Genomic DNA, 22,774 nt, shown 5'->3' on the forward strand with positions numbered 1-22,774 from the left:
ATCAATAAGTGGAGAAGTGAATACAGTAACTGGCATTCATATGGGGATGCCAGCATTTGCAGGCAGTGGCTTAACCTTCAGCATCACAGGCTGGTCCCCTTTCTATCATTTTGATACTATATATAGGTAGATCATATTAACTTTTTCTTTTAAAATATACTTCAGGGCCGGCACCGCAGCTCAATAGGCTAATCCTACGCCTGTAGGCGCCAGCACACCCGGTTCTAGTCCCGGTCGGGGTGCCGGATTCTGTCCCAGTTTGCTCCTTTTCCAGTCCAGCTCTCTGCTATGGCCCGGGAGTGCAGTGGAGGATGGCCCAAGTCCTTGGGCCCTGCACCCCATGGGAGACCAGAAGAAGCACCTGGCTCCTGGCTTCTGATCAGCGCAATGCGCCGGCTGCAACATGCTGGCCACAGCGGCCATTGCGGGGTGAACCAACGGCAAAGGAAGACCTTTCTGTCTCTCTCTCTCACTGTCCACTCTGCCTGTCAAAAAACAAATAAATAAATAAATAAAATTTACTTCAATCCCATTAGTTCAGTGTCCCCTGAAGTTCAGACTCAATTCATGGGAATTGCAATTTTTATGTCACTGAAAATAGAGAATTGGAAAGAGTAGCATAAAAAAAAAAGACAATAAATCATAGAAATGTCTTCTGATTTGCCAAGCTGTAAGTATGGACCCACTTTTATTCTCTCCATACCTTCCCCCATAAAAACATTGCATGGGATCATGTGGTTAATATCCATCATTGCCCATTGGCTTTATAAGCTAATCTGAGGGTACATCAAAAATTTGATAAAAAATGAAGTTACAATTTTATATTGCAAAATATTTTAATCCAAGATTGGTTTTTAAAATATTTTATTTTATTTATTTGAAAGGCAGAGTTACAGAAAGGCAGAGCAGAGAAACAGAGATCTTCCATCTGCTGGTTCACTCCCCAGATGGCCACAATGGCCAGAACTGCACTGATCCAAAGCCAGGAGCCAGGAACTTCTTCTGGGTCACCCTCGTGAGTGCTGGGGGCCATCTTCTACTGCTTTCCCAGACCATAGCAGAGAGCTGGATCGGAAGTGGAGCAGCTGGGACTCTAACCGGCACCCATATGGAATGCTGGCACTGCAGGTGGCGGCCTTCCTCGCCATGCTACAGCGCCAGCCCCTAAGATTTTTTTTTTTTTTTTTTTTTTTACAGGCAGAGTGGACAGTGAGAGAGAGAGACAGAGAGAGAAAGGTCTTCCTTTTTGCCGTTGGTTCACCCTCCAATGGCCGCCGCTGCAGCCGGCGCACCGCGCTGATCCTGGCAGGAGCCAGGAGCCAGGTGCTTTTTCCTGGTCTCCCATGGGGTGCAGGGCCCAAGCACCTGGGCCATCCTCCACTGCACTCCCTGGCCATAGCAGAGAGCTGGCCTGGAAGAGGGGCAACCGGGACAGAATCCGGCGCCCCAACCGGGACTCGAACCCGGTGTGCCGGCGCCGCAAGGTGGAGGATTAGCCTATTGAGCCACGGCGCCGGCTCGATTTTTTTTTTTATAATATGCATTTCCCATGAACTTTTTGAAGACCCTCCTCATTGCTTAGATTTAAAAATTTTTTTGCCCTAAAATAAACATCTTTTAATTCTTTTTCCATGAACCTTTTGAAGCATCCTCACACTTATTAAGCTGATACTTACCAGAAATAGCAGGACATTTATTGTGAAATGTCAAAGCTCAGAATTCTTCTGGAAGTGTTTCCAACTTCAGACACATTTCTTGTTGAAGAAAAACATCCTCCAAAGAAAGTTGAAAAAAGAACCCAGATGAATATTTTTTTTCAGATGAGTCACAAATAAGTCCTGATTTCAACCTGTTCCACAGCCCCCCGGAGCTGAAAACCTAAAGACAGTTCCACAGTATCATATTTCAAAAGCGGCACAGCTTAGCTGCTAAAGCAATAAAACGGTATTTTTTAAATAAGAAACATAAAGCATCGTATCGTGAATAACATTTGTGTCCAGAAACAATAAATGGATAGGTACCATTCTGTACTATAACTGAGCAGTCTAGCTGGATTATGGATGCGAACTTGCTCATTTCTCTTAAGTTGACATTTTGTGCAGACTAGAAGAAGTGTGTGGTATGAGATCAATAATGAAGTAATTAAAAGTAAAAGGCTCTTAATGATTGTAAATGAAGCTGAGAACACAAACTCTGATCTCCATAACCTAGAGTTATGACTGTAGGGCCATAGTCTGCTAACATCTGCCTTCTTGAGTAGGAATGGTTTTCCTTCTAAATAACAGTGCTACATGAATCAACAACTTCCAAAGGAACTATTTCCTTAGGTCTCAGACTTGCAAAAATCTCATTGATCTTGCTGAAGTCTCAGTTACATAAGTAGGAAGTTATTTTTAAAGCTGTACCAGATGCTATAGTTCCTCCTCATTGCTCCCACATGGTTGCACACTGTTTGTTCAGAATTGAGCCAAAAGCCCTGGAATAAGAAAGTTAAGTAAGACTCCCTGACAAATCAAGAGAACAGATTTGCATGCAATGGGTCTGTAAATATTCCTTTTAGTTTTATTATTTGGCTGCCGCATTTGAGCCGCACACACTCTCATATGCACAATTACAGAGATATTTTTCTTAGGCGGCACATGGTTTTCATTCTGGAATTGACAGCAGGATCTCTTCTTAATTTAAACCATTTTTACAGTCTCCTTAGTGATACTAAAACATTAACGGATAAACTACTACCCTAGCTCATCATTTTGCCAGAAGAAATGTAAAGTAGTTCATACTGTCAGAAATAATCTTTGATAACATAAAAATGAAAATTTAGTCAAATTAGAACTTTTATTGACATGGATTAAAGGGCTATTTCTACTATATATTTCTTTCTGTAATGAATTTAAAATATGATCAACAGTCAAGGAAGCTAAAAGTGATAAATTACTAGGTCTCACTGATTTTATTTGGGATATTTCGAAGATGAAATGTCAAAACCACATAGACTTGCCCTATACTTCTCAAAAAACATACTTATTCATTGTGAATCCCTGGTATCTAGAGCCATAGCCAAGAAGTATTTAACAAAGGAATGAAAGAAGGACTGAATGATCTCAATTTTTAAAGCTATAGTAGCTACCCCTCTTCTATTTTCTAATAGTAACCTACCTGTGTCATCAACATCATTTTCTACTATGAAGTTTTCATGTTATGTCACCTATTACTGCCTTACACATATATTTTATAATTAATAAATATTATAAAATACTATCGTTTACCCCATGGAACTACCAATACTATAATTTATTATAGTATTGTATAGTATAGTGATTTTACTGAGAAATACTGTTTTATCTTTAAATAAAATTGAATTATTCCTTTGGTTAAAATTTGTAATGGATTGATAATTACCTAGACTAAATATTAACCTCTTTGTCAAGGGCTGTGAAGCCATGCATGATTAAGGTGTTTTTTTTTATTTTTATTTTAAACCATATCTTCTACTATTCCTCCATTGTATCTTGACTAAAATTCATTCCAACTTTAGGTTTCAGTGATGATCAAAGCTGTAACAGACCACCCCTCCTGCCAATAATAATCAAAAATTTGAATAGAAGGGGTCGGCATTGTGGCACAGCATGCTAAGCCACCACTTGTGACACAAACATCCCTTATCAGAATGCCAGCACAAGTCTTGGCTGTTCCAATTCCAATCCAGCTCCCTGCTAATGTGCCTGGGGAAGCAGCAGCAGATCACCCAGTACTTGAGTCTGTCCTACCCCTCTGGGAGACCTGGATACAATTGCTGGCTCATGGCTACTGAATTCATCCTGGCTGTTGTGGCCAGTGAGGGAGTGAACCAAAGGATAGAACATCTGTGTGTGTGTGTGTGTGTGTGTGTGTGACTCTTCATTTCAAAAAAAGATTGGATGGGAACAACTTCTGTTTGAAGGCATTGAGAAGTGATAAAATTGGCACAAACAAGGAAAATCCAGTCTTTGCAAGATAAGAACCACAGTGGTGGAGATCCAAAGTTCTATGCTCTTCCCCAAAGGCACTCCCCAGTCCACCACCCATGGTGGTAATCAAAATAATCAAAATATTAAAATAATAATAATTAAAATATTATTAGATTGAGAAACCAAAGGAGAGAACTAGGAACTGCCAATGTGGCTGAATATTGAAATGGGAAAATTATAGAAAGAAAGGTGCTAAAGAATAGCAAACCACCAAAGCTATGCATAATACAACTCAAATCCTTGGCTTCCTCCTAAACTACATATATGCTGGGTGAGACTCCAAAGACCTTGAGGGGAAGTAACTGTTTCAGAGACTTCAGCAAGGCACACTGAAGAGGAGTCAAGATTCTGGAATTAGAGTTCTGTCAAATTAGAGTGTCTTGATAAACACATCAGAATTCCCATAAAAATCACTGAGGAGCCACACTTTCATGATTAAAGATTAAAAATTAAGACTAAATTTATCAAAAATTTAACCTCTTGATAGTAAAAAATATTATATTCTTCAGAGGAAGATAACTGAACCCAGAAACTCTATCCAAGTGGGGTTTATCCCTCATATGCAGGGATGGTTCAACATATGCAAATCAATAAAAGTAATACATGACATTAACAAACTGAAGAATAAAAACCGATTATCTCAATAGATGTAGAGAAAGCATTTGATAAAATACAACATCCTTTCATGAGAAAAACCTTTAGCAAATCAGGCATAGAAGGAACATTCTTCAACACAATCAATGCAATAAATGACAAACCCGCAGTCAGTATTATATTGAATGGGGAAAACCTGGAAGCATTACCACTAAGATCCATAACCAAACCAAGAGGCCCACTCTCACCATTACTATTCAATATAGTTCTGGAGGTTTTCTCCAAAGCCATTAGACAAGAAAAAGAAACCAAAGTGATACAAACAGTAAAGAGGGAGTCAAATTATCCCTGTTTGCAGATGACATGATTCTATATAGAGAGGATCCAAAAGATTACCATACATGATTATTGGAACTCATAAAACAGTTTGGAAATGTTGAAGGATATAAAATCAACACACAAAAATCAATAACGTTTGGGTACACAAACAATGTTATAGTTGAGAAAGAATTTGCAAGATCAATCCATTCACAATAGCTACAAAAAAAGTTAACTATTTTGGGATAAATTTAACCAATGACATGAAAGCTCTCTACAAAGAGACTACAAAACATTAAACAAAGAAATGGAAGACAACACAAAAAATGGAAGAATATTCCATGTTTATGGGTTGGAAGAATTAATATCATCAAAATGTCCACAGTATCCAAAACAATTTATAGATTCATTGTGATCATAATCAAAATATCAGATATGTTCTCAGATCAAAAACAAATGATCCTAAAATTCGGATGGAAATACAAGAGACCTCAAATAGCTAAAGCAATATTAAAAAATAAAAATCAAGCTAGAGGCATCATAATACCAGATTTCAAAACATATTACAGGGAAGTTACAAGACATAAAACAGCCTGGTACTGGCACAAGAGTAGACATGTGGGCCAATGGAACAGATTAGAGACCCCAGAAATTAATCAATGCATCTACAACCAACTAATTTTTGATAAATGAGCTTAAAATCACTCTCTGGAGAAAGGACAAACTCTTCAACAAATCCTGATGGAAAAATTAGATCTCTGCAAACAGAAGTATGAAACAAGACCCCTATCTTTGTTCAGGGATTATAACCTAAGACATGAAACCATCAAAGTAACAGAGGAAAACATAAGGAGAATACTTAAAGATGTTGCATGGCATTAGCTTCTTGGATAATACCCCAGAAGCATAGCAACAAAAGTCAACATAGATAAGTAGCATGATATCAAGATGAGAAGCTCCCCACAGCAAAGCAAACACTCAACAAATTGAAGAGGCAACCTATGGGAGAAAATAGTTGTGAACTATACATCTGATAAAGGATTAATATCCAGAATATATAAGGAGGTCAAGAAACTCAGCAACAACAAAAAAGACAATCCAGCTAAGGAATGGGTTAAGGACATGAACAAGTATTTGGGTTTTTTTTTTAAAAGATTTATTTTATTTATTTGAAAGACAAGAGTTACAGAGAGAGGTAGAGACAGAGAGAAATGTCTTCCATCCACTGGTTCACTCCCCAGATGGCTGCAACAGCCGGAGCTGTGCCCATCCGAAGCCAGGAGCCAGGAGCTTCTTCTAGGTCTCCAACGTGGGTGCAGGGGCCCAAGGACTTGGGCCATCTTCTACTGCTACCCTAGGCCATAGTAGAGAGCTGGATCAGAAGAGGAGCAGCTGGGACTAGAACTGGTGCCCATATGGGATGCTGGCACTTCAGCCCAGGGCTTTAACCTGCTGAGCCACAGTGCTGGCCTCATGAAATAGTATTTGTTAAAGGATCAAAGATACATAGTCAACAGACACATGAAAAGATGCTCAGGATCACCCGCATTAAAAATATGCAAATAAAAACCACACTGCAATTTCAACTCAACCCAGTTACAATGGCTATTATCCAAAGCTGAAAAAATAACAAATGGTGTCAAGGATGTGGGGAAAAAGATACCCTAAATGTAGTGTTATCGGGAATGTAAACTAGTACAATCATTGTAGACGACAGTGAGGATATTCTTTAGAAATCTGAAAATAGATCTATAATATGACCCAGCCATTCCACTCCTGAGAATTTACCCAAATGAAATGAAATCAGCATATGAAAGAGTTATCTGTACCCCCCAAGATTCTAGCAGTTCAATTCACAATACCTAAGAGATGGAATCCACTCAAATGTCCATCAGCTAATGACTGTCTAAAGAAATTGTGATATATATATACATCATATAGATATAGATATAGATATATAGTGTGTGTATGTGTATACACACAATGGAATACTGCTCAGCCATAAAAAAATGAAATTCTGTCATTCACAACAAAATGGATATAATTGGAGACCATTATGTTTGTGAAATAAGCCAGTCCCCAAAAAACAAAAATCACATTTTGTCTGATTTGTGGTAACTAATATACAGAAACAAATAAATGCAATGTATGTGAGGGAAATTGACATTTTGAGATTTGATTATCATTATGCCCTTGTCTATACTCTTAAGGAAGGGTGATTTTTCTAGTTAACACTTGTTTAATGCTTTATTTAGTGGAGGGTAAATCTTCTGATAAAGTAAATGTAAAGGATGCCATTGCCTAAATTAAAAAGGCAAATAAAGGAAGGGGGTGGGAAGGTGGAAACAAGGGAGGGAGGTGAGGATGCAAAATATCATTATGTATACATAAAATACATGAAACAAAATTTGTTCTTTTTATATAAATAAAAATTTTTTTAAAATAAAACTATGAGATAAATTTTTTAAAAATTCTATCCAGTATGCATTTAAAAGTTACTAGGCATATGATAAAATAGGGAAAATATCTGTAGTCAAGAGAAAAAAATATTGTAAGACAAAGAAAATCAGTTTTTAGGATAAATATGCAACTTCAAAATAACCATGATAAATATGTAAGAGAATCGTGAATAAAAATTGGATACAATGGGTGAAGGCATTAAGGAATTTTGAAAGATATGTAGAAACTTTACCAAAAGTAAATCAAATAAAAATTTTGGAGCTGGGAAAAAGTATTCAAAATAAAAATGTTATTAAATGGAAATGGATAGTCGGTTATAAATAGTAGAAGAAAAGACCAGTAAACTTGGAGACAGAAATGATCAATACTGAAGCATAAAAGAAAGTATGATTGAAAAAGTTGTGAAGAGAGCCTCTCAAGAACCTGGATCTGCATTAAGTGGCCTTACCTGTGGTAACTGGAATCCCAGAGGAGAGTGAGAGACAATGGGGGGAAGTGTGTGTGTGTGTGTGTGTGTTTCATTTAGCCTTAAACTCTATTCAGTCTGAAAATCTAAGTACTTTTTTTCCAAGACAGCACTTAGCTGTGTGCTGGGAACCGTTGGCTTACCCTGTGACAGAGAAGGATCAGGTCCCGTGATCCCTGTGATACAGCACTTCGTCTGCCGGAATGCAGCCTCCCTTCAGGCACGCACAGTACAGCTTGTCTTTAGCGGAACTCAGGTACGTCGTGGGCAGAATAGAAGCTAGCTAAGACGCTAGAACTCCTGCTAACTCTCAAGTAGCTGCCACAGCAGCATCCAGCCTCTGGGTCCACTGGTTCAGTCCCAGCTTCCACTGCTGTTACATACTTGCTGGCTCAATTTGCATCGGATTCCTTCCAGTCCCGCTGATAAGGTGCAGGTGAAGCTAGAAAGATGCCATTTTCCCAAGTCCCAAAAGGAGAACAAAATGACACCTTCCCTCTCCCCTTCTTACCTTCTACCCCTTTCATTTTCTCTCTAACTTATATCCCTCTGGCCTTCATCTTGGAGACAGGAAATCTTTCTTGCTTTCCCTGTAATCACTAACAAAATTCCCAAGCCAGGAAATGACTTCAAGTCACTCATGTCCTCATCTTCTGTTATTTTTCTAAGATTTATTTATTTATTTGAATAGCAGAGTTACAGAGAGAGAGAGAGAGATTCCATATGCTGGTTCACTCCCCAAATAGCCGCAATGGCTGAAGCTGGGCCCATCCTAAGCCAGGAGCCAGGAGCTTCTTCCTGGTCTTTTATGTGGGTACAGGGGCCCAAGCAATTGGGTCATCTTCCACTGCTTTCCCAGGTGCATTAGCAGGGAGCTGGATCATAACTGGAGCTGCCAGGACTTGAACCAGTGCCCATAAGGGATGCTAGCATTGCAGGTTGCAGCTTTGCCCATTATGCCACAATGCCCGTCCCCATCCTCTGTCATTAAGAATAATCTTGTGCTTCACTCTCAAAGGCAGGGGAAACATCTATTTTATAGAATAATCCTATAAGCAGGATCCTACAACCTCACTATCTGAGCTATTAGGAGAAGAAAGAGTGTAGAAAAATTGGGAAATTAAGTCTTAACACAATTGACCAGCTATTGGGCTGCTTTTAATCTTATTTGTCAAGATAGAAGCTAACTAATATCTATCTCTCTGTTCTTTTCTCAGCTAATGCTGATCTTTTCCTAGACATATGGACTGCTGAGGCTGAAGCCAATTAGGATAAAAATAAAATGGTGCAAGGGAGCACAGTAATACTTTTCAAAACATTATTCTTACTCAATAGCTTGTTTTATTTATGACTGTGCCATAGGGACAGAGCTGAATGGCATAAATCCATATCAAGACAATTTTGATAGTCATGTAGTCTTAAAGCCCCTTGGATTTCAGACCGAGCTGATTATCATGGTGATGCTCTCACTGGGGAAGGGCACAGCTGTGGTCATGAACCTCTTGATGATGTGTCATGATTTCTCCAAAGCTCAAAATCTATGACTCCACATCAAATGTGCTTCTCAGGGTAGAAGCGAGAATAATCTGTAGAAAATAGTATATCTCTGGCCAGAAATGTCCTGGTACATTCTTTTCTCCAACTTCACTACCTCCTTTGGGTCATTATAAATTGTATCGGATTCTGTCATCTCAAATCTTGAATTATGGGTCAAATTATCACAATAAATGATGCTTGTTTGTAATTCCCAGATATGTGTTTATTATTGAAGGAATTCTCATTCTTCTTTGAAAGACATGTTCTCAAGTGAATCTAGTGATAAATTTCCAAATTTACCTATGGTAACCAACAAAGGAAGATTTAGCTTCATGATTGATGGCATACTTATCTGGAGAGAAATGTTCATGGGAATGAAGCAAACAAGGAAAAGTTTTCAAGCTTCTGTATTTTAATTATACACACACATGAGGATAATATTTTTAAGTTCATGGAAAGTGGTCTTAAAGCATAAATTTATTTTGGTGCAAAATTGTTTTAAATCAATGCATAGCTTTTTTCTTTTTTTTTTTTTTTTTTTTTTTTTGACAGGTAGAGTGGACAGTGAGAGAGAGAGACAAAGTTCTTCCTTTTCCGTTGGTTCACCCCTCAATGGCCGATGTGGCTGGTGTACCACGCTGATCCGAAGCCAGGAGGTAGGTGCTTCTCCTGGTCTCCCATGCGGGTGCAGGGCCCAAGCACTTGGGCCATCCTCCACTGCACTCCCGGGCCACAGCAGAGAGCTGGACTGAAAGAGGAGCAACCGGGACAGAATCTGGCGCCCCAACCAGGATTAGAACCCGGGGTGCCACCGCCGCAGGCAGAGGATTAGTCTATTGAGCTGCAGCACCAGCCTGCATAGCTTTTTTCATAATGTACATTTTCATGATGTTTTGAAGAGCTCCTCATAGGTGTGGATTTCAACTTTTTTGCAACAAAGCAAATTTATTAATTTTTGGGTTGACTCATTTACCTGACTGCTAGAGGCTGGGTTTTCAGGGTGTATTTGGGATTTATGGTTCTTTCCAGGCTACCTTGGAATAACTACACACTCCAGTACACCTTTCCCTGAGATCCAAACACCTAAGAGCTATAACTAGACTGCCTGGGACCCACGACAAAAGCTTACCTGAGCCTTGACCCCAGCGTCTTTTTGGATGCCCACCGAAAGAATTTCTCAGGATTCTGTAGTCTCTCATTCCATCTGCCCAGAAATGTTAGCACAAGACCTTAGTAACCCAACTCTCAGCCCTGCTACCAAATTCCCTTTCTCTGTACCAGAAGATCCAAGGGTCCACCTCAACAGACAGAAATGAGGAAATATTCTAGGTGGTCAGAGGTAGCTTGCCCATCAAGAGGAGAGGAGCAAGGACATTGCTATCTGAGTGGACAGAATCGTAGGCCAACATGAAATCCCTCTTAATCAACAGATATTCTCAGTTTAAAAGAAAACAACTCAGAGACATTGATCTTACAGCGCACATCAAGAAGTAAAGCGCACAAATATAGCTGCCTACATCATGGATGGGATCTTTGTAAGAATGCTAGGATAGGAATTGATTATAAAACCAAGTCAGTTAAGGCATAAGCCTTTTTCTTATGCTGTTCTTGCTGGTAATTTTATGCAGTAGAGAAAGCTTCTATGCTAAGAAAAACTTGTATACCAGTAGTTTTGATAACCTATGATACAAGCTCTGTGATATCTTTCTCTTCCTACCTTGATACCAGTAATTTATAAGGAATCTGTAGGTTAAATGTATTTGAATGACTTCCAATACATGTTAGCTCTTTTTTTTTTAATTTGGCCCTTAGAAGAAGCACCAATAAATTTCAAGTAATTCCCACTTCTGTTGTTAAGAATGAAATCAATGAGATGAAACCCAGCACCAAGAACTAAAGTGCAAAGTAACTTGAGAGAAAAGAATATAAGGAAAACATTGGATATTTTGGCTAAAGCATAATAATTAGGGCAAATAATTAGATTTTCTGGTTTTCAAAGATTAGAATTGCAATAAAAGGAAGCTTTGATATGTTTAAATTTTCAGTAACATAAATGTATATACACAGAACAATAAAATTGATCTATTTGAATTAAAAAAAATTGATCTTTTAATCACCTTTGCACACACTTTCTGTGGTCCCCAGGTGTGTGTGTGTGTGTGTGTGTGTGTAGTAAATTTCAGAAGTGTTGTATTTGCTGTTTTGCTGATGATTCTGCCTGGTGGACATTGATGAGTTACACAAGTGCTGCCACAGAGTCGTGTCTTTCCTTGTTCTAGTTTCTGTAAACAGAGCAGGTAGAAAACAACTCACGTAAAGCTGGGGCTGATGTGGCAGCTGGGTTTTATGTAGATAAACAGCTAAATATTTAATGAATATGCTTCTGTCTAATTCTAGAAGAAACACAAAGGCATCATTTTGCATTTTATATATATACCTGGAGCCAATCACTTTAAATCCAAAAGTGAAGGATTTTGGCTCAAATGACTTTGAGCTGGCATTAATGGATCGGAGGAAAAGAAACTATTTCAGAGAAATCCACACCTTTTTCTGAAAAAAAAAAGAAGAAATACTTAACATTTATTTTATTTACTACATAGTAGCTGTAAGATTTCCTGTGATCAGAAGATCAAAACATAAAACTCAGTATCACCACAGGAAGCAAAGTAATTCCTCAGAAACGAGGTATTATATCTTAGACAAATTAGAACTACTAAATATGCTAAAAATCTTTCTGGGGAGAGCACCAGTGAATGGAAGATCCCTTTCTCTCTCTCCCTATCTGGCATTCTGCCCTTGAAATAAATTAATCTTTAAAATACTAATAAAGTGTGAAAAAATAAGATACTCAGTGAACCAACTACTGTAGGCATAGCCGTAAAAATTGCCTGGGTCAAAAAAGCAAAGTAGGACGCATTGTGCTTTAGAACGTCACTAAATTAGTTGTATATACTACTTCCTCATTGGTCTCTTTGTGTGTGTGTGTGTGTGAGAGAGAGAGAGAGAGAGAGAGAGATTTTATTTATTTATCTGAGAGGTGCAGTTACAGACAGAAAAAGGGAAAGACAGAAAAGTCTTCCACCTGCTGGTTCACACTCCAAATGGCCACAGTGGCAGGAGCTGGGCAGATCTGAAGCCAGGAGCCAGGAGCTTCCGGGTCTCCCACTTGGGTGCAGGAGCCCAAGCACTTGGGCCATCTTCCTCTCCTTTTCCAGGCCATAGCACAGAGCTGAATAAGAAAAGGATCATCCAGGACACAAACCGGCGCCCATATGGGATGCCAGCGCCGCAGGGGGAGGCTTAGCCCAGGGCACCATAGTGCCGCCGCCACCACCCACTGGTCTCCTAACTGTACCTACAAAGAAAGCTAAAAGCCCTAAAGCTTACACACACAGAAAATTTTAAAGCTGGTTGTAATTATTAAATAAGAAAATCCATATCTCCTCAAGTTAATAGAAACTGATTAGGCATAAGAAGTGGCAGAAGATAGCCAGCTCCCTTCTCTTGGGAAGATTATCACAGTCAGGGCCTGAGGGCTCTGAGACCAGCGCATGCAAAATAAGGATTTATTTAGGAAGCATCAAGCCTATACTTCCCGCTAATACTGGAGATTTTTGGCAGGACAAGCAGTATAGCACTCCAATGTTTTAAAACAGGAAATACCCTTCACATTATTAGCAGTTTGCATCTCACTAAAGATTCAGGAACCAGTTTTCCAACATTTTTCTTAAATCACATTTAAGGCACTAAATTCTACAAATAAGTCTAATTAGCATAAAAGAAACGCATCTAATGACATTTTAAATATAAAGCAGTGTTGAAATCTGAGGCCTAGCCAGATACGTACTTAAAATTGACTAAACTGTTTCAAATGCTATGTCTTTAAATTAATTTATGTTGAACACAGTGGGTACCAGAGTCAATTCTCGTTGCTATGACAACAGACACTGAAAATTTAAAGATCCAGCAGCAGGCTCAATTCCCTGCAAAGAGGGCTATTTTACATTAAAATTACATGTTACTGCAACAGTTTCAATGGAACATGTTAAAGTGATGTACATGCAAACCATCTTTTTTTTTTTTTAAAGACAATTTAATTAGTGTTATGTTACATCTGATGTTTATCATTTTAACTTAAATTTCCTCCTAGCTAGATTTAAAGAGTGAGTTGGATTCTAAATTTTAGGAAGCAAGCAAATAATTATCAAAATGCTACACCAGGGAAGAAGGAAAGATATCTAAACTAATCTTGTAATGAAAGCGCTGTAGAATGGCACTCACTGATATTTGCTACTGGTCCATCCTCATCAGATGGAATTCCTAAAAGACCAAGCACGCGACAAAAAAGGAACATGCACTCATATGAAAACATTGAATGTTTTGGCTTGATCAAATGCATGCTGATTTCTCTAAAGAGTCCTTTAGTCCACTGTAAAATTACTGGATTTGAAAATGATTGTACTTTGCATCCTTGCAATACAGATTTTATGGTGTCAAGGCTCATCAGGTCTGCCAAATAAACATACTCACTCATGTAGCCCAAAAAACAGTCACCTTGTGTATATGCAAACCAAATGGAGGGAAACGAGAGGGGGCTGTCAGTGTGTGCCAAAGAGGAAGGTGGAGGCCTCCAAAGTGGCTCTCCACCCTGTCTCTCCTTCCAACCAGCTCTGGGGCAAGCAAGTGCCTGCTGGGTGATGGCTAAATGTGTATCAGGACAGTGCCATTTCCCAGTCAGTCTTTAGAAACACTCGCACTCACACATCCGTCAGTGCAGGCCATTTTGCTGTTGTTTAGTCCGCCAAAGTGAGTGTAACGTCACTCCTGAGCTGCTCATCTTGAGACAGTGATTACACTTGCTTCCCAGTGTGGCGTCCCTGGTGCCACGAGTTAATTCCACTTGAAATACAGAGATTTCTTTTTCTGTGTTCATTTTGTAGTTCGCAAATTAGATTCCTTAATCAAGTTTCATCGTTCAAACCTTGTTTGAAGGAGGAATAGAAGGCATGGAAAATTATAGAAAGGAAAGATTTGTTTCCCTTTTCTTAAGTAAAGATTTGTCCTGAAGTAAAGATTTCTCTAATATGCAAGAATTCTGCCTGTAAAAGATCTCTGTTGACTCTATTTTATACAGTTTAGAGGGAAGCTTAAAAATTCCATTTTAGTTACCACTCAAACTTTCCCATCCCGCAAAGAATTAAAAAGGAAGAAATTATTTGGACCCAAAATATACAGTGACCTTGGAAGATGGAATCTGGAGACAAAAATCAATGAGAATGTCCATAATTTAGATAAATTTTAGGGATGGAGAATCAAACTGTTTTGGTATGTGAAATCCAACATTGCTCCTCCACTCCGGAATTACTTGATGCTAATTATGTTAGAAACATGTTCATCATCCAAATAAATACCACTCATGATGATTCAGAAGAAAAAAAATCTATTAGAAAAAAAAAGAAGGATCAGAAATACTAAAATTCATTCATGTTATGTAAGCTTCCATTTTTTCTTTTCAAGTGGTTTGAGAAATAAAGTATCTGCTAAAACCCAGTGGGTAGAGAACTACAAACAAGATGCTAATTTTGTATCTTTAAAGCCATGTGTGTTTATAGAATCCAAATGGAATAGTTTGTTCCATTAAAACCATCTCTGGTCTTCAAGAGTCCTCTTAAGATATTTATAGCTTTGAGATAGACTCCAACTGTTAGAATTTACAATGAATTTTCACACATTCCTGTTTAACTTATCAGCAACACTTATAGATGTGTTACATGGCATATCACTTTTATTTAACTGGTACCTTTTTAAAAATAATCCAGTGTCCATGTGGATTAACTAAAACAAAACTGTTTAGCATTGCTAATGAGATCTTAGTGTTGAAAAGATATATTGCCTCCTTTTAGCCATTCAGATAAAACCAAAATATTCAGAACTTCTGTCATGAATAAGACGGGGAAAAGAAAACAGTTCTAGAGCGGATATGAGACTATTCCATTATTAGCCAAGCAAACAAAGCTGAAAGGAGGCATAAAAAGGATTTTTAACTAAATGTGTCAGGAAAGGCTTTGGAAGAGGTCACATTTATTCTAAAGCCTGAATCTGCAGTGCCCAGGGGCCTGCACAGAAAGGAAGGCAGGAACGTCTAGGAACTAGGGCCAGGACAAAGACGCCAAAGGGGACAGGTCCTCTATTCAAGAAATACACGGAAGGAACCTGAATGACGAGCTGCCAGGGGGATGGAGGCCCTGTCCAGGAAAATTTCCATCCCCAGTCTAATGAGTGAGGAAGTTGTTGTTTAGACAAGAAGATTTTGGAGCAGAGAAATGGCAAGATGCAACGTGTTTTTTAATAAAATCTGCATGGTGGGGTTGGTGCTGTGGCATAGCGGGTAAAGCTGCAGCCTGCAATGCCAGTGTCCCATATGGGTGCCTGTTTAAGACCTGGCTGCTCCACTTCCAATCCAGCTCTCTGCTATGGCCTGGGAAAGCAGTAGAAGATGGCCCAAGTGCTTGGGCCCTTGCACCCACATGGGAGACCCAGGAGAAGCTCCTGGCTCCTGGCTTCAGATCAGCTCAGCTTGGGCCGTTTCAGCCATTTGGGGAGTGAACCAGCCGATGGAAGATCTCTCCCTCTCTGCCTCTGCCTCCACCTCTCTGTAACTTCCAAATAAATAAATAAATACATTTTAAAAAAATAAAATAAAATCCGCATGGTCTGCAAAGGGACAGGAGTGAAGAGTCGTGAACTGAAGATACGAATCAGAAGATTTAGACCAAGTGAGGGTAAAAAGTTCAGGCCATGGGTGATACAGGAGAAGTGGAACCATAAGGGACCTGAGAATACTGCAGAGGTAGAACAGAGAGGATTTGGTCAAAGACAATCTGAGGTATCCATGACTCAGGGTTAAGAAATTTTATAGGTTAAAAGCATATCAACATACGAATGTTATATCACACCACATTTTAGAAGTACAGAACAAAACGTATTGCCTTCTATTTCTCTTTTGAGGTTGTGATCTTTCCCTTAATTCTTCATCTCCATTCCTTAATAGTCAATTATATAAAGCTTAATACAATTCAGTAATTTAAAGAGTCATAATGAAGTAGACAGGCATACAGGTTAAAATTAATTAGGTTTGTGAGCTGGAAGACCACTCCTTCACCATGCCCCTGTGTGACCTCACACCCTACCTGACACCTTTGTCACATCCCTGTGTGACGTCATGCCCCTACCTGGCCACACCTGGGTGCCCAAGGGCCAAGTGGGTTAATTAACCACTCCCCTTTGGAAGTGAATTAAAAGCTTGGAACACGGTGTGTCTGCCCTTCTCTTCTTTGCCCTGGCCTCTAGCCAGGAGGGGGCTGGCTGTAGCCCTGTGCCTCTAGGCGCGTGGCCTTCAAGGCCACCTGCCCTAGGCTTCCTGTCTTAGATGTTCCTCCACGTGGCTGGTTCCTGGTGCTCCGTATGAACCCAGTTTTACCCCTCTCTCTCTTAGATAAAGCTCTCACCCTCCTATGCATCTTTTGCACTAAATAAAAGTCAAAAATGTACCATGCTGCCTCACTTAATTATGCTAGTATTTAGAATTCTTCTCTAAATATTAGGCAAGAACCCTCTCAGGCTTATTAATACTGGGGTTTTTAATAAGCGTATGGTGATATCGTAAGGCACCCCAAACTCCAGTAACATATGTGGCAGCCCAGATGGCACTTCTGGGGAACTTTAAGGGGCCACATTTTCGTGCATATGTTGGGGAGTCATTTCTGATATCAGTATTAAGAGGTGTGTAGGCTTTATGGGGTAAAAATGTCCTTTTCCTGAATCTCACCTTCCCTGTTCCTTGCTCCACACGTGGTGAATGCATGACTGGAGGGTGTAAGACCTTGTGGTGTGGAGAACTGGGGGAAGCTCATGCTCTCTTTTCGTTCTGTGGTCTTTGGGTAATGTCTCTAGCTATCTTGTTCTGAGTCCTGTGGACTCCACTTAAGAAGTCCAGAACTTTCACACTTGAGTGTTGGCTCAACCTGAGTGCACCTAAGATTCTATTGTAGGACCCCAAAAACGGTGTCCTCTTGTGACGACCCCAGAAACACAGACTCCAGACCAGACGATGCAAAAGAACAGGAGGTAATTTTATTTCATTTGCTCAAATGGGCCCTCTACTGCTGCAAGCAGCAAGCAAGCGAGAGGAGCCCCGAACAATCATTTTACACAGTTTTTAAAGGGCAAAACCACAAAATTAACATACCATAGGGTGGCGTAAGTTTATTGGGCAACTACAAGGGGAGGAGGTCGTCGAGGAGGAGGAGAAACGGGGGGGGGGGGCTACGTGCCCTACGTGCCTCGCGGTTTCTTTGTTAAGCTTGAACAAGCACAGGGGAGGGGGCTTATGTGCATACCAGGATGTTCTGTCGCCCTTATCTCTGGGTAGTAGCCCTTATCTCTGGGTAGTAGCTATCTGCTTTCTCTGTGAACTTAGTTTACTCCCCATTTCCCAGGACTGTTTTATTAAGGCCATTTTTTATGGCGGCTCTTGGCTCCTTTCACTATGTGCCTTGGCCTCCTGTTCAGCCCCAGCCAAACTGCAAACTTGAATGGGATGAGACCCTACAATGCCTCAAGGAAATGTAGGAAGCACCGCAAGCTACCAGAACACCCATTCTATTTAAAAAGAAAAATCTTCTTCCTTTGCCTGAAAGACTACCTGCTGTTCCAGCCCTATTGTTTGCAATCTGTGTAACCATTAGCAACAAATTTAACTTCTCCTTGACTTCATCTCCTCTTAGGTAAAATAAGAATGGGGGGGGGGGTGTTTGGAGCCACAGTTAACACTCTTCTTGGAATGCCCACATTCCATAAGGGAGCCTCAGTTCCATTTCTGATTGCAACTTCCTGCTAACACCACTTGGGTTTCTGCCACTCACATGGGAGACCTGGGTTGACTTCTAAGCTCCTGGCTTTGGCCTGGCCCAGTTCTGGCTGTTGTGGGCATTTGGAGAGTAAAATATCAGATGGAAGGTTTCTCTCTCTCTCTCCCTCTCCCTCTCCCTAATATTTTCCTCTATCTCCTTCCTTAACAAATAATAAGAAAATTGTAATGAATGATATTATCTGTCCTTGTTTCACTGAGTGTTTGTGGCAGTCAAAACCATGATCAGGTATTACTTTTGAAAATTCTTTGGGGCTGGCACCGTGGAGTAGTAGGTTATTCATCTTCCTGCTGCTGTGGCATCGGTTCAAGTCCCAGCTGCTCCACTTCTGTTTCAGCTCCCAGCTGAAGGCCTGGGAAAGCATGGCCCAAGGGCTTGGGCCCCTGGACCCATGTAGGAGACACAGAGCTCCTGGCTCCTGGCTTCAGATCTGCCTAACTCCAGCCATTGTGGCCATTTGGGGAGTGAACCAGTAGATGCAAGTCCTCTCTGTGTAACTGCCTCTAAAGTAACTAAGTAAAATCTTTTTAAAAAAAGGAAATTCTTTTTAAATTTACAGTGCTGATTGCCATAGTCAGAATTATTAATTTTACTTCAACAACTAGCTGGTACTGAATAATCTACCTATATTTTCTCACTGAAAATAGCTCTGTGGCTCGCTCTCTCTCTCTCTCTCTCTCTCTCTCTCCCACTGCAAGCAGGAGGTGGCGGTATTTGGTCTTAGAAGTAGTCATCAAGCAGTGAAGAATGAAAAGAATGAAGACTTGGCTTCCTTAGCTCAGAGGGGCACCCTCTACGTGATGGCATAGAGTACCCCAGTGGAAACCCACCAGCTTAACTTGCTTCATCACAAAGTCTTTTTTTTAACTCTTATTTAATGAATATAAATTTCCAAAGTACAGCTTATGGATTACAATGGCTTCCCCCTCCATAACTTCCCTCCCACCCACAACCCTTCCCTCTCCTGCTCCCTCTCCCCTTCCATTCACATCAAGATTCATTTTCAATTCTTTTTATATACAGAAGATCAATTTAGCATATATTAAGTAAAGATTTCAACAGTTTGCACCCACATAGAAACACAAAGTGTAAAATACTGTTTGAGTACTAGTTATAGCATTAATTCACATTGGACAACATATTAAGGACAGAGATCCCACATAAGGAGTAAGTGCACAATGACTCCTGTTGTTGACTTAACAAATTGACACTCTTGTTTATGGCGTCAGTAATCACCCTAGGCTCTTGTCATGAGTTGCCAAGGCTATGGAGGCCTTTTGAGTTCACTGACTCTGATGTTATTTAGACAAGGTCATAGTCAAAGTGGAAGTTCTCTCCTCCTTCAGAGAAAGGTACCTCCTCCTTTGATGGCCCATTCTTTCCACTGGGATCCCAGTCACAGAGATCTTTCATTTAGGATTTTTTTTTTTTTTTTTTTTTTTTTTTTGCCAGAGTGTCTTGGCTTTCCATGCCTAAAATACTCTCATGGGCTCTTCAGCCAGATCCGAGTGCCTTAAAATCACGAAGTCTTGATTGACTTCCTTTCCTTCCTTGTCTGACACCCACTCCTGGGATGACCTTGAACAAACCATTTGCACTTGTATCCCTGCTTCACAGTATGCTTTGGGGGAAATTAATAAAGACAATATCTCTTGACCATGCCTTCCCTTCTTTGCCTGCCAGACAGAATACACTGAAGCCTGTAAGTCTAAATCATATAGGAATTTAAGTCGGAAGTGGTCTTGCTTCTCCTTTTTAACCCCTCAATTAAAATCGGAATGACAAATGTTCCATTAATAAAATACAGTGGGTGGATCTTCCCCTGGATGACTCACCCTGCTGTCTGGCTGGCAGAAAGATTTCTCGGGCCTCTGTGAGAAGGTCAGTGAGCTCTGACTCAGCCCATTCTCCCAGATTCATACTCAGAGTTAGAAGGTTAATCTCAAACCTGTGTTACATAGAATCCCACCTCCAACTGAGTAACTGAATGTCTTCGCTGGATAATGGCCAAAGGATTTTATTTACTTATTTCTAAAGATTTATTTATTATTTACTTGAAAGCATGACAGAAAGAGGGAAGAATTGAGATGAGAGAGAGAAAGAAAGAAGGCGGGGGGGAGAGACTCTTCCATCCGTGGATTTACTATCCTCAAATAGTCACAATGACTAGGGTTGATCTAGGCTGAAGCCAGGAGCCAGGAACTCCATCCTGCTGTCCCATTTAGGCAACAAGGGACTAACTGCTTTGGCCATCTCCTTCTGCTCTCCCACATGTGGTAGCAGGGAACTGGATTGGAAGCTGTGCAGCCAGGACTCAAACCCATGCTTGCAACATAGGCTATCGGTCAAAAATTGCCAGTGGCAGCTTAACCCACAGCACCACAACACCAGCCCCGGCCATAGGATTTCAAAAGTACCAAGTTCTCAAGAGTTTGGAGTCCAAGTTACATGTTCCCTTCGCTTATATAAAAATGGTATTACCAAATCCTTTCTATTTATGAAACATAAATATTTGCTCTAAGGACTTTTTAAGCATCCATTTTAACTTGAAATCACAGCTCTAACTATAATGCTTTGAAACTGGACCTGGCTTCAAATCCTGGCTACCACTGTAATAATACAAGTGTATTATTTACCCCCTCAGGCTTCTATCTCTTCTTTCCTCAGGTTATAAGCTATAAAATATCTGATGTTATGGTGGCCAGAAGGAACCAGTGCAAAGATTTGTACAGTCTCATATGCAGTAAGTACTTATGCTGTCTCTAAAAGAATCTGGTAATACTTCATTTACCTATCCGATTAAGGTTTATTGAGCATCTGTTCATGGCTAGACTTCATGATAAATAAAATACAATCTTTCTGTTACCTCCAAGAACTTACATTCTGTTGAGGAGACAAACATATTTTAATGAATAAATAATTAAAATGTAGATAATACATTATATGCTCTTCAATGTGCTACTGCATAGTAGCATTAAATTGGAAGATAATTATAATGAAGACTAACCTTTCTTAAATAGAGCAATGATAACATTGTTATTCATAGCTTTTATATTTTACAGACCACAGTTGTGTTCAAATACTTACCTTCTTATCCTATATTGAGCAGATGAAATTTCATAACCTGGTAATTCTTAAGAACCATTCTCTCTCCACTACTAAAGTGTGAACATTTGGATGGTTGATACTAAAAAAATTAAAAGGAGAGTACCATCCAGTCCTGGATCATGGTATACGTGAAGAGAAGATTAGAACCACATGGAGCTTTGTAATGGTACAAGAGAATGAATTGTTGCTCTGCTTCACATACCACAGCCCTCTTCTAAATTACCATCAGCGTCAAAAACTGCTATCAACTGGGTAAGTTCTTAGGGGTCTGGGCAGTTTAATATTCTCCTGACAGGACGACTTCATAAGTATTGTGGCAAAAGTTCACCCTGCTTCCTGTCGCTCACATTCCCAGCATGCTTTGCTCTGTCATAAGAGTGTAGACACAACACACTCTTGACCCAGAGCTGATCCTCACCTGCCTTTCCTTAAATAGAGAGCCCCCAGCTCTCACACCCTCCCAGGCCTCTCTCACACTCGTGAAGATGAGCAGGCTGCCATTTGCTGGGATTATTCCCAAGAGGACGAGTGTTGATGAGGTGGATCAGGCTCCATCAGTCAGTTTAGTGAGGTGTTTAATGACGATAAGAAGAGAAGGAACTGTCACTCATAACTCAACCATGAAGCATTTATCGTGTTGACACCTGCTTCTCAGACATAATTTTAAACTGCTTGTTCCTGATGCCCACCAGCATTCCTAAAAGTGTGATAAAGAGATGTCTCAACACTTGGAAAATTGATCAAGCCTTCATCCTAAATTTGTCCTATCTTCCCTGCAAAAGGCAATGCTTGATTTTCTTATGGGCCTATAAAGCATATATTTCTAATGACTATTCTTTTCTCTAGGAGCTGCTTTTTGAAAATATTTATTTATTTGTTTGTTTGTTTTGAAAGACCCAGAGACAGAGACAGAGAGAGCTTCCATCCGCTGGTTCATTCCCCAATTGCCTGCAAAGACCAGGGTTAGGTCAGGCCAAATAAGTGCCTGGGCACTTGCAACAGCCCTGCTGCCGGCCAGGGTGCACATTAACAGGACTCTGGGATTCTGATCAGAACAGGGACTCAGACCCAGGCATAGCAACAGGTATGTTAACTGCTAACACCCACCCTGGAAACAGTTTTAATCTGAAGTGCCCAAATTGCAGATGTGTCTTTTATAATGACAGACAGGAACTGATTTCTGCTCTTGAATAAACATTTCATTTTCTTTTATGAAGGGAAAAAAAAGATAATTTTTTAATTAAATGGCAAGCAGTCCATTATATTTTTATTCTAGGAGACCTTGTGAATGACTTTAGAAGAAAATGCTAAAATTCGGAGACACTTTAGGAATTATCTTTTCCAGTATAACT

General features: G+C 40.0%; 1 long non-coding RNA gene across 1 annotated transcript in view; it reads right to left on the reverse strand.

Annotated features, from left to right (window-relative positions):
• Nucleotides 1–8,068, reverse strand: part of LOC103349559 (uncharacterized) — an 80,709-nt gene extending 72,641 nt beyond the window's left edge. Inside the window, exons 1-2 of the long non-coding RNA XR_007922661.2 lie at nt 7,992–8,068; nt 1,677–1,773 (exon numbers count right to left, since the gene is read on the reverse strand). This is a non-coding gene — a long non-coding RNA (uncharacterized lncRNA). The remainder of the gene's footprint in view (nt 1–1,676; nt 1,774–7,991) is intronic.
• Nucleotides 8,069–22,774: the final 14,706 nt, after the last annotated feature.

Source organism: Oryctolagus cuniculus, chromosome 14 (assembly GCF_964237555.1).
Source record: "Oryctolagus cuniculus chromosome 14, mOryCun1.1, whole genome shotgun sequence".
NCBI classification, from domain to species: domain Eukaryota; kingdom Metazoa; phylum Chordata; class Mammalia; order Lagomorpha; family Leporidae; genus Oryctolagus; species Oryctolagus cuniculus.